The sequence below is a fragment of the Lethenteron reissneri genome, chromosome 55 (assembly GCF_015708825.2).
Source record: "Lethenteron reissneri isolate LAM-NWPU_2019-01 chromosome 55, ASM1570882v1, whole genome shotgun sequence".
NCBI lineage: Eukaryota > Metazoa > Chordata > Hyperoartia > Petromyzontiformes > Petromyzontidae > Lethenteron > Lethenteron reissneri.
This window is the reverse complement of record NC_083833.1, coordinates 8389799-8402771: the sequence shown is the minus strand read 5'-3', so window position 1 is coordinate 8402771 and position 12973 is coordinate 8389799. Positions and strand designations below refer to the sequence as shown.

General features: G+C 56.0%; 1 protein-coding gene across 2 annotated transcripts in view; it reads left to right on the top strand.

The window, feature by feature from the left end:
* The first annotated feature begins 1165 nt into the window (after nt 1-1165).
* LOC133356827 (sodium- and chloride-dependent GABA transporter 3-like) overlaps nt 1166-12973 on the top strand; it is a 75984-nt gene continuing 64176 nt past the window's right edge. For both annotated transcript variants that reach the window (XR_009756901.1, XM_061574541.1), the window contains exon 1: nt 1166-1618. The gene's annotated coding sequence lies outside the window, so the exon portion shown is untranslated. The remainder of the gene's footprint in view (nt 1619-12973) is intronic.

Sequence of the window (12973 nt, the reverse complement as noted above, 5' to 3'; positions counted from 1 at the left end):
TTAACAGCATCTCCATCATCAACCATCATCAGCAGTAGCAGCATCATCATCAGCAGCACTGACATCAACCATCATCACGATTGTTGATAATTAACAGCATCTCCATCATCATCAACCATCATCATCAGTAGCAGCATCTTCATCATCAGCAGCACTGACATCAACCATCATCACAATTGTTTATAATTAACAGCATCTCCATCATCAACCATCATCATCAGTAGCAGCATCTTCATCATCAGCAGCACTGACATCAACCATCATCACAATTGTTTATAATTAACAGCATCTCCATCATCAACCATCATCATCAGTAGCAGCATCTTCATCATCAGCAGCACTGACATCAACCATCATCACAATTGTTTATAATTAACAGCATCTCCATCATCATCAACCATCATCATCAGTAGCATCATCATCATCATCAGCAGCACTGACATCAACCATCATCACGATTGTTGATAATTAACAGCATCTCCATCATCAACCATCATCATCAGTAGCAGCATCATCTTCATCATCAGCAGCACTGACATCAACCATCATCACGATTGTTGATAATTAACAGCATCTCCATCATCAACCATCATCAGCAGTAGCAGCATCTTCATCATCAGCAGCACTGACATCAACCATCATCACGATTGTTGATAATTAACAGCATCTCCATCATCAACCATCATCATCAGTAGCAGCATCATCTTCATCATCAGCAGCACTGACATCAACCATCATCACGATTGTTGATAATTAACAGCATCTCCATCATCAACCATCATCAGCAGTAGCAGCATCTTCATCATCAGCAGCACTGACATCAACCATCATCACGATTGTTGATAATTAACAGCATCTCCATCATCAACCATCATCATCAGTAGCAGCATCATCTTCATCATCAGCAGCACTGACATCAACCATCATCACGATTGTTGATAATTAACAGCATCTCCATCATCAACCATCATCAGCATCGAACATCATCATCATCATCAGCAGCAGCATCAGCCCCCCCCCCTTCCCCCCTCTCTCCCCCCACCCTCCCCCCCTTCCCCCGCCCCTCCCCCCGCCCGTCTCGGCAGAGGCGAGAGACACGCAGCGACTCCTGCACTCGCGAGCGATTCCCTCTCTCCCCTCTCTCTCTCTCTCCGGACCCCCGATACACAAGGACCCCCCTTCCACCCCCCCATCATTCCAACTCCATCAGCTCGGGGACCCCCTTCACCAGCCCCCTCTTCGACAAACCCAGGGGGGGGGACCGATATCCCCTTCGTTCATTCCTTCTCTGCAGCTCGTTTCAAATCCGTCTACCCACCACAACCAGCACCACCACCACGACCCCCTTTCTCTCCACGTAAACCTTTCTTGGATCGTCCGCGGACCCCCCCATTTCCTCGCTTTGTTCAAGGAAGCAGGGACCCCCCCCCCCACCACCACCACCGCTCTCCACCCCTTGCCACCCCCTTTGCTCTGCTCGGGATCTGTGTTGCACGCGCGCGGGCGCGTGCGCGCGCTGCGTCGGGGACCCCCCCTTTTGGAGGAGGTCGCCACGAACCGCGTGGACTGCGCGTCGCTCTGCGTCGACACCTCCGCTCGCCACAGACGCACTCGCGAGGTGAGCCGATCGTGGGGGGCCACAGCGTTGGCAGAGGGGGTCGGTGTCGAGGCAAGGGGGGGGGAGATCGAGAGGGGGCGCTTGGAAGGGGGGGGGGGGTAGAGCTGACACCGTGGGGGTTTGCTCACCTGAAGGGGATGCAGAGGGGGGGGTGGAGTTAAGGGGAACGGAGAGACGGGGGCGGGCGGGCTTGTGACTCGTCGTACACCTGTGTGAGTGAGTGGTGAGTGTGTCCCTGTCGTCTCCGTGGGTCTTCATATCCGTGTGTCTTCGTGTGTCTCCGTCTGTCTTCGTGGGTCTCCGTGTGTCTTTGTGTGTATCCGCGGGTGTCCATGGGTCTCCGTGTGTCTCCGTGGGTGTCTGTGTGTCTCTGTGGGTCTTCGTGTGTCTCCGTGTGTCTCCGTGTGTCTTTGTGTGTCTTTGTGTGTATCCGTGGGTGTCCGTGGGTCTCCGTGTGTCTTCGTGTGTCTTCGTGGGTCTCCGTGTGTCTTCGTGTGTCTCTGTGGGTCTTCGTGTGTCTCCGTGTGTCTTCGTGTGTCTCCGTGTGTCTCCGTGGGTCCGTGTGTCTTCGTGGGTCTCCGTGTGTCTCCGTGTGTCTTCGTGTGTCTCCGTGTGTCTCCGTGTGTCTTCGTGTGTCTCCGTGGATCTTCGTCTGTCTCCGTGTGTCTTCGTGTGTCTCCGTGGGTATCTGTGTGTCTCAGTGTGTATCCGTGTGTCTCCGTGGGTCTCCGTGTGTCTTCGTGTGTCTCCGTGGGTATCTGTGTGTCTCCGTGTGTCTCCGTGTGTCTCCGTGGGTCTCCGTGTGTCTTCGTGTGTCTTTGTGTGTCTTCGTGTGTCTCCGTGTGTCTTCGTGTGTCTCTGTGTGTCTCCGTGTGTCTTCGTGGGTCTCCGTGGGTCTCCGTCTGTCTCCGTGGGTCTCCGTGTGTCTCCGTGTCGTCTCCGTGTGTCTCCGTGGGTCTCCGTGTGTCTCCGTCTGTCTTCGTGGGTCTCCGTGTGTCTCCGTGTGTCTCCGTCTGTCTCCGTGTGATTCCGTGGGTCTCCGTGTGTCTTCGTGGGTCTCCGTGTGTCTCCGTGTGTCTTCGTGTGTCTTCGTGGGTCTCCGTGTGTCTCCGTGGGTCGCCGTGTGTCTTCGTGTGTCTGGGCATCTCCGCGCGTCTTTATATGTCTTTGGGTATCTTTATGTCTCCGTGTGTGTCTGTGTGTCTCCGTGTGTGTCTGTGTATCTCCGTGTGTGTCTGTGTGTCTCCGTGTATGGCTGTGTGTCTCCTTGTGTGTTTCCGTTTGTCTGTGTGTCTCCGTGTAGCAGTGGGTATCCGTGTGTCCGTCTATCATTGTGTCTCCGTGTGTCTGTGTATCTCCGTGTCTCTGTGTGTCCATATATTTGTGTGTCCGTGTGTCCTGTGTCTCTCTCTCTGTCTCCACGAGGCTCCGTATTCTACTCCATGTCTCCGTATTTGTCTTCATGAGTGCCTCGGTGTCTCCGTGCGTGTCTCTGTGTGTCTCCGTGTCTTCATGAGTGCCTCTGTGTCTCCGTGTCTTCGTGCGTGTCTCTGTGTGTCTCCGTGTCTTCACGTGTCTCCGTGTCTTCATGAGTGCCTCTGTGTCTCCGTGTCTTCGTGCGTGTCTCTGTGTGTCTCCGTGTCTTCACGTGTCTCCGTCTCTTCATGAGTGCCTCTGTGTCTCCGTGTCTTCGTGCGTGTCTCTGTGTGTCTCCGTGTCTTCACGTGTCTCCGTCTCTTCATGAGTGCCTCTGTGTCTCCGTGTCTTCGTGCGTGTCTCTGTGTGTCTCCGTGTCTTCACGTGTCTCCGTCTCTTCATGAGTGCCTCTGTGTCTCCGTGTCTTCGTGCGTGTCTCTGTGTGTCTCCGTGTCTTCACGTGTCTCCGTGTCTTCATGCGTGTCTCTGTGTGTCTCCGTGTCTTCGTGCGTGTCTCTGTGTGTCTCCGTGTTTTCACGTGTCTCCGTGTCTTCGTGCGTGTCTCTGTGTGTCTCCGTGTCTTCATGAGGCTCTCTCTGCGTTCGTGTGAACGTTTCCCTGTTGCTGTCTCCACACAAGTGTGCCTCTGTGCGTTTCGTCATGTCTTCGTGTGTGTGTGTCTCTCTCAGTTTCTCCCCCGCGTGTCTGTGTCTCTCCCTGTGTCTCTAAGCGTATCTCAGTGTCTCCGTGTCGCTCTGTGTCTTCGTGCGTGTCCTTCTGTGTCTCTAAGAGTCCCTCTCTGTCTCCGTGTGTCTCTGCCTGTGTATCCGTGTCTCTCTCTGTCTCTCTGTCTCCGTGTGTATCTCTGTGTCTCTCTCTGTGTCTCCGTGTTTCTCTCCCTGTCTCCCTGTGTCTCTGTGTCTCCGTGTGTCTCTCCCTGTTTCCCTGTGTGTTTCTGCCTCTGCCTGCGTCTCACTGTGTCTCCCTGTGTGTCTCTCAGTGTCTCCGTGTCTTTCTATGTGTCCCTGTGTGTATCTGTGTCTCCCTGTGTATCTCTCCGTGTATTCGTGAGCATCTCTGTGGGATCGTGAGTGTCTCCGCGTCTCCACGAGTCCGCGTACAATCTTGATGTCTCTTTCTCTGTGTCTCCGTGTTGTTATTCCATCCGTGTCACTGTCTCCGTGTGCCTGTTGGTCAGTGAGGAGCGGTGGCGCAGCGTCTCGCCTAGATCCGCTCTGTCTTAAATGAGTAACCCGGTGCGGTGTGTAAACATCGCCACTGGGGAGACAAAGGCGGTCGGGCGTGGTGCTGGCCACCCACCCCCTCGTGTGCCACAGTGCCGGTAGCCTTCACAGGTGCCGCTCGCTAACAGCACTTGCCCCGACAGCCTGTGAAGGCTACACGGGGGATCTTTGTTGATCAGTGTTGTCGCGTCTTCTTCTCTGGGGACCTCCTGGGTGTCTCTCGTTCATTCTCTTGCTGGGTTACGGCTCCGTGTCTCCGTGAGTGTCTCCGTGCGTGTCTCCGTGATTGTCTCGGTGTTTCCGTCTCTCTGTGAGTGTCTCCGTGAGTGTCTTACTCTGTGAGTGTCTCCGCGATTGTCTCAGTTACTCCTTGGATGTCTACGTGAGTGTATCCGTGTCTCTGTGAGTGTCTCCGTGTCTCCCCGAGTGTCTCTGTGTCTCCGCTGTCTCCTGTCTCTATGCGCGTTGCGTCTCCTTGTCTCTCCATTGCGTGTCTCTCTGGCAATGTGTGTGTGTCTGTCGATGTGTGTGTGTGTCTCTGTCTTTGTGTGTGTCTGTCGATGTGTGTGTGTCTGTCAATGTGTGTGTGTTTTCATGTGTGTGTCTCTGTCAATGTGTGTGTGTGTCTGTCAATGTGTGTGTGTCTTCATGTGTGTGTCTCTGTCAATGTGTGTGTGTCTGTCAATGTGTGTGTGTGTCTTCATGTGTGTGTCTCTGGCAATATGTGTGTGTCTGTCAATGTGTGTGTGTCTGTCAATGTGTGTGTGTCTGTCAATGTGTGTACGTGTGTGTGCCTCTTTTATGTGGAGCGGTGGTGGAGCGGCTGCGCTATTAATCCGGAGAACCGAGTTCGATTCACGGCCACCAACACCAATGACGATTATCTGATCCGGTCCTGGGCCTCCCCTAGGTCGACTCAGCCTCAAACGAGTAGACGATGCGGTGTGTAAACGACGCCACTGGGGAGACAAAGGCGGCCGGGCGTGGTGCCGCCTCGCGTGCCGTGCCGGCCTTCGTAGGTGCTCGCTATAAGCACTTGTTGAGACTATACGGGGGATCTTTGTGTGTGTGTAGTTTTATGCGTGCGCGTATCTGTTTGTGTGTACACGTGGGGTGTGTACGCGTGTACGTGTTAGTGTGTGTGTGTTCATGTGTATGCGTGAGTGTGTGTACGTGTGTATATGCTAGTGTGTGTGAATGTGTGTACATGTTAGTGTGTGTGTTCATGTGTATGTGTCAGTGTGTGTACATGTTAGTGTGTGTGTTTATGTGTGTAAGTGTGTACGTGTTAGTGTGTGTGAAGGTGTGAGTGTGTGTACATGTCAGTGTGTGTGTATATGCCAGTCTGTGTGTGTGAGTGTGTGTATATGTCAGTGTGTGTGTATATGTCAGTGTGTATGTGAGTGTGTGTACATGTTAGTGCGTGTGTACGTGTGTTTAGGTGTATTTGTGAGTGTGTACATGTCAGTGTGTGTGTACACGTGTGTATGTGTGAGTGTGTGTACATGTTAGTGTGTATGTACACGTGTGTGTACGTGTGTGTTTATGTGTATGTGTGAGTGTGTGTACATGTTAGTGTGTGTGTGTACACGTGTGTGTACGTGTGAGTGTGTGTACATGTTAGTGTGTGTGTACGTGTGTTTAGGTGTATTTGTGAGTGTGTGTACATGTCAGTGTGTGTGTACACGTGTGTATGTGTGAGTGTGTGTACATGTTAGTGTGTATGTACACGTGTGTGTACGTGTGTGTTTATGTGTATGTGTGAGTGTGTGTACATGTTAGTGTGTGTGTACACGTGTGTGTACGTGTGAGTGTGTGTATATGTCAGTGTGTGTGTGCGTGCGTGTCCGTGTGTAACAACGAGCGGATCGCCGGGAGAGACGGCACAGGTAGTGCCTCTGTCGGTCACAGCAGTCAACGCGTACCATCTGGGTCTATCCCGTGACTTTGTATACCTAGCCTGGCACAGCAGTCAACCCGTACCACCTGGGTCTCTCCCGTGACTTTGTGCACTTAGCCTGGCACAGCAGTCAACCCGTACCACCTGGGTCTCTCCCGTGACCTCCTGCACCTAGCCTGGCACAGCAGTCAACTCGTACCACCTGGGTCTCTCCCGTGACCTCCTGCACCTAGCCTGGCACAGCAGTCAACCCGTACTACCTGGGTCTCTCTCGTGACCTCCTGCACCTAGCCTGGCACAGCAGTCAACCAGTACCACCTGGGTCTCCCGTGACCTCCTGCACCTAGCCTGGCACAGCAGTCAACCCGTACCACCTGGGTCTCTCCCGGGACTTTGTGCACCTAGCCTGGCACAGCAGTCAACCCGTACCACCTGGGTCTCTCCCGGGACTTTGTGTACCTAGCCTGGCACAGCAGTCAACCCGTACCACCTGGGTCTCTCCCGTGACTTTGTGTACCTAGCCTGGCACACCAGTCAACCCGTACCACCTGGGTCTCCCGTGACTTTGTGTACCTAGCCTGGCACATCAGTCAACCCGTACCACCTGGGTCTCTCCCGTGACTTTGTGCACCTAGCCTGGCACATCAGTCAACCCGTACCACCTGGGTCTCTCCCGTGACTTTGTGCACCTAGCCTGGCACAGCAGTCAACCCGTACCATCTGGGTCTATCCCGTGACTTTGTGTACCTAGCCTGGCACAGCAGTCAACCCGTACCACCTGGGTCTCTCCCGTGACCTCCTGCACCTAGCCTGGCACAGTCGTCAACCCGTACCACCTGGGTCTCTCCCGTGACCTCCTGCACCTAGCCTGGCACAGCCGTCAACCCGTACCACCTGGGTCTCTCCCGTGACCTCCTGCACCTAGCCTGGCACAGCAGTCAACTCGTACCACCTGGGTCTATCCCGTGACCTCCTGCACCTAGCCTGGCACAGCAGTCAACCCGTACCACCTGGGTCTCTCCCGTGACCTCCTGCACCTAGCCTGGCACAGCAGTCAACCCGTACCACCTGGGTCTCTCCCGTGACCTCCTGCACCTAGCCTGGCACAGCAGTCAACTCGTACCACCTGGGTCTCTCCCGTGACCTCCTGCACCTAGCCTGGCACAGCAGTCAACCCGTACTACCTGGGTCTCTCTCGTGACCTCCTGCACCTAGCCTGGCACAGCAGTCAACCAGTACCACCTGGGTCTCCCGTGACCTCCTGCACCTAGCCTGGCACAGCAGTCAACTCGTACCACCTGGGTCTCTCCCGTGACCTCCTGCACCTAGCCTGGCACAGCAGTCAACCCGTACCACCTGGGTCTCTCCCGGGACTTTGTGTACCTAGCCTGGCACAGCAGTCAACCCGTACCACCTGGGTCTCTCCCGTGACTTTGTGTACCTAGCCTGGCATACCAGTCAACCCGTACCACCTGGGTCTCCCGTGACTTTGTGTACCTAGCCTGGCACAGCAGTCAACCCGTACCACCTGGGTCTCTCCCGTGACTTTGTGCACCTAGCCTGGCACAGCAGTCAACCCGTACCACCTGGGTCTCTCCCGTGACTTTGTGCACCTAGCCTGGCACAGCAGTCAACCCGTACCATCTGGGTCTATCCCGTGACTTTGTGTACCTAGCCTGGCACAGCAGTCAACCCGTACCACCTGGGTCTCTCCCGTGACTTTGTGCACCTAGCCTGGCACAGCAGTCAACCCGTACCACCTGGGTCTCTCCCGTGACCTCCTGCACCTAGCCTGGCACAGCAGTCAACTCGTACCACCTGGGTCTCTCCCGTGACCTCCTGCACCTAGCCTGGCACAGCAGTCAACCCGTACTACCTGGGTCTCTCTCGTGACCTCCTGCACCTAGCCTGGCACAGCAGTCAACCAGTACCACCTGGGTCTCCCGTGACCTCCTGCACCTAGCCTGGCACAGCAGTCAACCCGTACCACCTGGGTCTCTCCCGGGACTTTGTGCACCTAGCCTGGCACAGCAGTCAACCCGTACCACCTGGGTCTCTCCCGGGACTTTGTGTACCTAGCCTGGCACAGCAGTCAACCCGTACCACCTGGGTCTCTCCCGTGACTTTGTGTACCTAGCCTGGCATACCAGTCAACCCGTACCACCTGGGTCTCCCGTGACTTTGTGTACCTAGCCTGGCACAGCAGTCAACCCGTACCACCTGGGTCTCTCCCGTGACTTTGTGCACCTAGCCTGGCACAGCAGTCAACCCGTACCACCTGGGTCTCTCCCGTGACTTTGTGCACCTAGCCTGGCACAGCAGTCAACCCGTACCATCTGGGTCTATCCCGTGACTTTGTGTACCTAGCCTGGCACAGCAGTCAACCCGTACCACCTGGGTCTCTCCCGTGACCTCCTGCACCTAGCCTGGCACAGCCGTCAACCCGTACCACCTGGGTCTCTCCCGTGACCTCCTGCACCTAGCCTGGCACAGCCGTCAACCCGTACCACCTGGGTCTCTCCCGTGACCTCCTGCACCTAGCCTGGCACAGCAGTCAACTCGTACCACCTGGGTCTATCCCGTGACCTCCTGCACCTAGCCTGGCACAGCAGTCAACCCGTACCACCTGGGTCTCTCCCGTGACCTCCTGCACCTAGCCTGGCACAGCAGTCAACCCGTACCACCTGGGTCTCTCCCGTGACCTCCTGCACCTAGCCTGGCACAGCAGTCAACTCGTACCACCTGGGTCTGTCCCGTGACCTCCTGCACCTAGCCTGGCACAGCAGTCAACTCGTACCACCTGGGTCTGTCCCGTGACCTCCTGCACTTAGCCTGGCACAGCAGTCAACCCGTACCACCTGGGTCTATCCCGTGACCTCTTGCACCTAGCCTGGCACAGCAGTCAACCCGTACCACCTGGGTCTCTCCCGTGACCTCCTGAACCTAGCCTGGCACAGCAGTCAACCCGTACCATCTGGGTCTATCCCGTGACTTTGTGTACCTAGCCTGGCACAGCAGTCAACCCGTACCACCTGGGTCTCTCCCGTGACTTTGCGCACCTAGCCTGGCACAAGCGCTGTGGTGACGTCACGGCCACCTGTTGCTGTGTGTGTTTATGTGTTCGTGTGTGGTGTTTATGAGTGTTTGTGTGTAGGAGTAGCAGCAGTAGTATGATTTGTGTGTGTGTGCCATACGCGTGGGTGTTTATGTTTTTATCAAATACTGTATTCAGTGCAGGGAGCGGTGGCGCCGCGGTTAGCGCATTGCTCCGCGAACCCGTCAAAGAGCCGAGTTCGATTCTAAATCGGCTCGCATCTAAACCGGAACTGGGCCTCCCTCCTGTAGGTCGACTCAGCCTTAATTTACTACCTGCTGCTCTGTGTAAGCATCGTCACTGGGGAGACAAAGGCGGCCGGGCATGGTTGCTGGCCCACCCACCCCCTCGTGTGCCGTGCCGGCCTTCATAGGTAACAGCACTTGTCCTAACAGTGTATTCAGGCTACGCGGGGGATCTTTGTCTTTGTTGCGTGTGTGTGTGTGTTCCTCTGTCTCACGTGTTGCCCCCCGCTAATCCCCCCCCCTCCCCGTGCTTGTACCCGGCCGCCTTTGTCTCCCTCCCTCGCGACGCGCCGCGCACTTTAAACTCATACAAGATTCGGGGACACATACACCTCCCGTGGGAAGGAGGTGGGGGGGAGTGGGGGGAGGGGGGGGGGAAGTGGGGGGGGGGTGAGAGGTGGGGAGGGAGGGAGGAGTGAGAGGTGGGGAGGGAGGGGGCGGTGAGAATTGGGGGGTGATAGTGCGGAGTGGGGGGGGGTGTGAGAGCGGGGGGAGGGGGTGAGAATTGGGGGGTGATGGTGGGGAGTAGGGGGTGAGAGGGGGGAGAGAGTGGGGGGGGTGGTAGTGGGGAGTGGGAATAGGGTGGGGGGTGAGAGTGGGGAGTGGGGGGGGGTGAGAGTGGGGGGTGAGAGTGGGGGGTGAGAGTGGAGAGTGGGGGGGGTGAGAGTGGGGGGTGAGAATGGGGGGGGGTGATAGTGCGGAGTGGGGGGTGAGAGTGGGGGTGAGAATGGGGGGGGTGAGAGTGGGGAGTGGGGGGGTGAGAGTGGGGGGGTGAGAGTGGGGGGTGAGAGTGGGGGGTGAGAGTGGAGAGTGGGGGGGGGGTGAGAGTGGGGGGTGAGAATGGGGGGGGGTGATAGTGCGGAGTGGGGGGTGAGAGTGGGGGTGAGAATGGGGGGGGTGAGAGTAGGGAGTGGGGGGGGTGAGAGTGGGGGGTGATAATGGGGGGGGGGGGGGGGGGTGAGAGTGGGGAGTGGGGGGTGTGATAGTGAGAGGTTAAAATCTCCCCTGAGACGATGTTTGTGCGATATTCCACCACTGCCACGACACCGCGCCGTGGTCACGCTCTCACTCGCCACCTGCAATGACGAATTCTCCGAATTATAAGACGCGCCGGAAAGTAAGACGCACCACGAAGGCGTGTTTCTTGCCCGCTGTTAGCGAGCACCTATGAAGGCCGGCACGATACACGAGGGGGTGGATGGCTAACACCACGCCCGGCCGCCTTTGTCTCCCCAGTGGCAATATTTACACACCGCAACAGGTACTCGTTTGAGGCTGAGTCGACCTAGGGGAGGCCCGGGACCGGTTCAGATAATCGTCACTGGTGTTGGCCGTGAGCGGGAATCGAATCCGTGTCGTCGGGTTCATAGCGCAGTGTAGCGCTAACCGCTGCACTATCGCACTCACCACACACCCACCACACACACACCAACACACCACACCACATCACCCACACCCCACCACACACCACACACACCCCACCACACACCACACATCACACACACCCCACCACACACACACCAACACACCACACCACATCACCCACACCCACCACACACCCCACACACTATACCCCACCGCACCACACACACCACACATCACACACACCACATAAACCCCACCACACACCACATACTCACCACCACACACCCCCCACCACACACACACCCCACTACACACACTCCACTAAACACACCCCACCACCAAACACACACACCACCACACACACCACATACACCCCACCACACACCACATACTCACCACCACACCCATCCACACCACCCACCACACACACACCCCACCACCACACCACCCACACCACAACCAACACCACAACCCACACCGGATTATAAGACGCCCCCCCACTATTAATTTAATATACAGCGGGGTAGGGGGCTGTGGGGTGTGTCGGGGGGAGAAGTCGGAGAATAGAACACCCAACCCATGCTCCTGTGTAGTACTGTGTCTTAATAAAAAGACACTGACAAATTACGCAATCAGGCCAAACGCCCACCCTCCCACCCCCCTCTCTCTCTCTCTGTGCATAAAACACATCCAGTAATCGTTTTACGCATCCCATCAGTAACGCAGCACTTCTGTGGGGGTGATTTTCCTTTTTTTCCCCCCCTCCCTTCCCCGCGGCGTTCTCAGTGTAATCAATGCGTCAGTTTCTCATCGGCAGGGTTCAGACTTGCGTGTTAAGCAACGCCAGCTCTCACACGTGGGCCAAGAGGGTGCTTGACAGCACCCTCTTGCAAAAGAGTCTTGAGACTCGGCGAGCCCATCCTGCTGTGTGAACACTTAGAAGAATAATGATAATTACAACGATGGCAATGATTTTATATAAAAACATTACGTCGCTGATGCCGCTGCTGATGCCGCATTGGGGATGATGCATAACAACCAGCCAACGTCGTCGCCGTGCCTCGTGTTGGTGTCGACTGAAACGTGGGGAGCGGTGGTGCAGTGGTTAGCGCGCTGCGCTACAAAACCCCGCGGCCCAGAGGTCGCAAACGGTTTTTGATTCCTTACCCGGCCGCACCAGAGGTCGCAAACAGGTACCCGTAGCCGGGTACGGGTACTCGTACGCTACCCGTACCCGTACCCTACCCGAAATGAGTGACAAACGGTTACTCACGGTCTACCCGTACCCGTACCCGGCCGCACAAGGGTCGCAAACGAATACCTGTACCTGTACCCGGCCGGGTACGGGTAGCCAGGTATCGGGTAGGGTACGGGTATCGGGTACCCGGTTGCGACCTCTGCCGCGGCCCGAGTTCGATTCCCGCTCGCGGCCACTAACGCCAGTGGCGATTATCTGAACCGGTCCTGGGTCTCGCCTAGATCCACTCCGCCTTAAATGAGTACCTGTTGCGGTGTGTAAACATCGTCACTGGGGAGAGAGAGGGCGGCCTGGTGTGGTGCTGGCCACCCACCCCCTCGTGTGTCGTGCGAGCCTTCAAAGGTACTCGCTAACAGCACTTGCCCAACAAGTGTGTTAAGGCTACGCGGGGGGTCTTTGTCTTTGTGGCCTTAAAATGAAAATAACATGCGTAATAGCCGACGGTTTGGGCAATGGCCCTTCTTCATAGCACACGACCATGAAATGATTGTTCATTACAATATTATGTTGTGATGTGCGTTGCAGCTGCGTCAGCTCGATTAGTAGCAAGTAATACGATAAGTTCAGGGACACCCCCTTTGGTGCAGGAATGGTATCCTTTGTTCCCACACCTTGCCGCCAGATGGCAGAGGTGTTACGCCGTGGAAAGCCCTTGCGCGCATGCACATCAGCAGAGCGGCGAGTTCCTTTTCCAGTTTCCGTTGCCCCTGCGAGGGTGTTTCGGCAAGTAGTGGTGTTTGTCAAAGTACAGGGTGCTTAAAAAAATGTCTCACACTCATATGGGACTTTCGGTTTTAATGGTAAAAGAACGGATAATAATACATTGTAACGTG